Genomic DNA, 2,313 nt, shown 5'->3' on the forward strand with positions numbered 1-2,313 from the left:
AAAAAAGAAGACCCCCACCTGGCATAGTAGGAACTGAGCCTTGTCAGATGTAAAAACTGTTTTCAGGGCTGAGGCTGTAGCTCAGTGGTAGGGTGCTTGCTTTGCAAACATGAGGCACTGGGTTCAATCCTCAGCACCACATAAAAATAAAGACAACTAAAAAAGATTTTTAAAAACCTATTTCAAAGAGCCAATATTTATATACATGTAGTCTTTGCTTAAACCAAGGCCTATGGAAGGAAATGGAAAATTAAAAAATATACCAACCCATAAAAGTAGGTTTAACTAAACAAATCATAAGGGAAGAACTGTTTGATAAATGGTGACTGCATAAGCAATAACAATTGGTAACAGAGGGGATGAGTTAAATCCACATTTTACTCCAAAATAAAGCAAAATAAATTCAGCATATAGTCATCAAGGAATTAAATATGAAATGAAATTGTATAAAACTAGCAGAAAACAGATTATCAGATGGGTGGAAGAAAGCTTACTTCATTAGTATTGAAGTAATGAAAAAAATGACAAATTGAACATTAGAATAAAACAAAAAAGAACAACAGACTGGAAATATTTGCATCAGTGATTGCAAAGGAGTAATATCTGTAAAAAAAAAAAATGCTTGTTCAAAGTTAGAAGAGGTATAAGGCCCCAACAGATAAATGGATATGAACAGATCATTCACAAAAATGGGAATGAAGATAGGAAATTTTGAATGTTTAGTCATCTAAAAAAATGCTTAGTAAAGTAACCTTGAACTATCCATAGACATTATTAATGTAGGGGAGAAAAGACGGCACTCAATGCTTAGAATTGTGTATTAAACTCCTTACATTTGTTCCTTGGAGGTGATAGAATAAATGGTGCAGTTTCTTGGGAAAGTTCAAAGTCATTGTAGGGCAAAATCACTCTGCTGTTCTCGGCCACTCAAAGCTTTCCACCTGGAGCTTTCCCAATTCCAGGGAATGTGTCCCATGTGCAGAATTCAAGGATATATTTGCAAACAATCTCAAAGTAACAAAATATACTATACCAGGATATTAAGTGGATGGATAGGGGTACCTGCACTCCCTAAAAATGAATTATGTTAACAAAAGAAAAATGTTAATGAAAGTAGCAAATGAAAACCTGTGGTTCTAATTGTGTAAAGATACACAATTATGGAAGGTTTTCTGTCTGAAAAGTCAAATTCTATAGAAATGATTGGATACTTAAATCTTTTTACATCTCTGTCTCACTGGTTGTCATATTTTCTTTTAAGTGGTGCTTAAAAAAAAAAAAGAATCTGGATTCAAATACAGCCTGCAGCGTGACTTTGAGCAAGTTTGTCTGTAAACTTGTGATATAATATTTGATATAATATTTCCCAGGGCGACTGAAATCAGTGAAAGGTGGACTGAGCCCGCGCGTCTAGCACACTGCGGGTATCCTAGAACTTCCTTGTGGTGGGGGCGCTTCCTTTTCCCTGAAAGGTAGGGGCCATCACCGTCTTGACCGAACTCTCTTACCAGGGCCCAGGAGTTTAGTACTGCACTCGCGATCTCACTGGCACTGGGACTCCCTTCCAGGGGAACTTTCCTGATCAGGTGTGTGTGTGTGTCCCTCACGCGCATCTGCACTTGAAGGCGGAAGGGACGAGCTCCAGAACGTAAACGCCCGTGGGCACCTCGGACTGCGAGGCCGACGCAGCCACCTTTGAGCTGATTTCACCAGAACTCGGAGCTCTCGCCCACATTCGGCAACTGTTCTGTGCCTCTTCGTTAAGAAAACTCAGGTTTACAGGGCGCCTTCTGAGGAAGCCTGGAGACATCGGGTGCGCATAGAGGCACGAGTCAGACTCGGTAGAGAGGGGACACCTGGGTGCCTTTCTAGAACCTAAAAACGACGTGCCAGACCCCCCGACGTGGACCAGGCATCAAGCGGTGGCACGCGCCCATCTGGGATTCCCGACGCCTCTGGGTCCGTTTCTCCGTTAATGCCATCTTGCCCCGGGCGATCACGTGCGGACTACAGCAGCGCGCTTCGTCCCGAACCGGACACAAGGAACGACCCCCAGGACTCCACTAGGTTCCCCGTGGTTCGGTCAAGAAGCCGAGGTAGGCCCTTCCCTCCTGAATCAGAGCAGAGCCAGAACCAGCACTAGGTTCTCGAGAGCGCGTCTCCCAGTCGGGGCCCGTCCGCACCCGGCCATAACGTCGTCGGGGACCCGAAGCCCCCCGCCACCGCCTCCCGGGCGTCCTAAGAAAGGTGCCGGCTAGACGCGCGAGCGGGGGCGGCGGGAGGCGCTGGACCCCAGGGCCCCAGCTCGCCTAC

At 45.1% G+C, this 2,313-nt stretch overlaps 1 protein-coding gene across 1 annotated transcript in view; it reads left to right on the plus strand.

The window, feature by feature from the left end:
• The first annotated feature begins 1,694 nt into the window (after nt 1–1,694).
• Sfmbt1 (Scm like with four mbt domains 1) overlaps nt 1,695–2,313 on the plus strand; it is a 125,526-nt gene continuing 124,907 nt past the window's right edge. Inside the window, exon 1 of the mRNA XM_048801145.1 lies at nt 1,695–2,096. The gene's annotated coding sequence lies outside the window, so the exon portion shown is untranslated. The remainder of the gene's footprint in view (nt 2,097–2,313) is intronic.

This window comes from Marmota marmota, unplaced genomic scaffold (assembly GCF_001458135.2).
Source record: "Marmota marmota marmota unplaced genomic scaffold, marMar, whole genome shotgun sequence".
In the NCBI taxonomy this organism is placed as follows: Eukaryota; Metazoa; Chordata; class Mammalia; order Rodentia; family Sciuridae; genus Marmota; species Marmota marmota.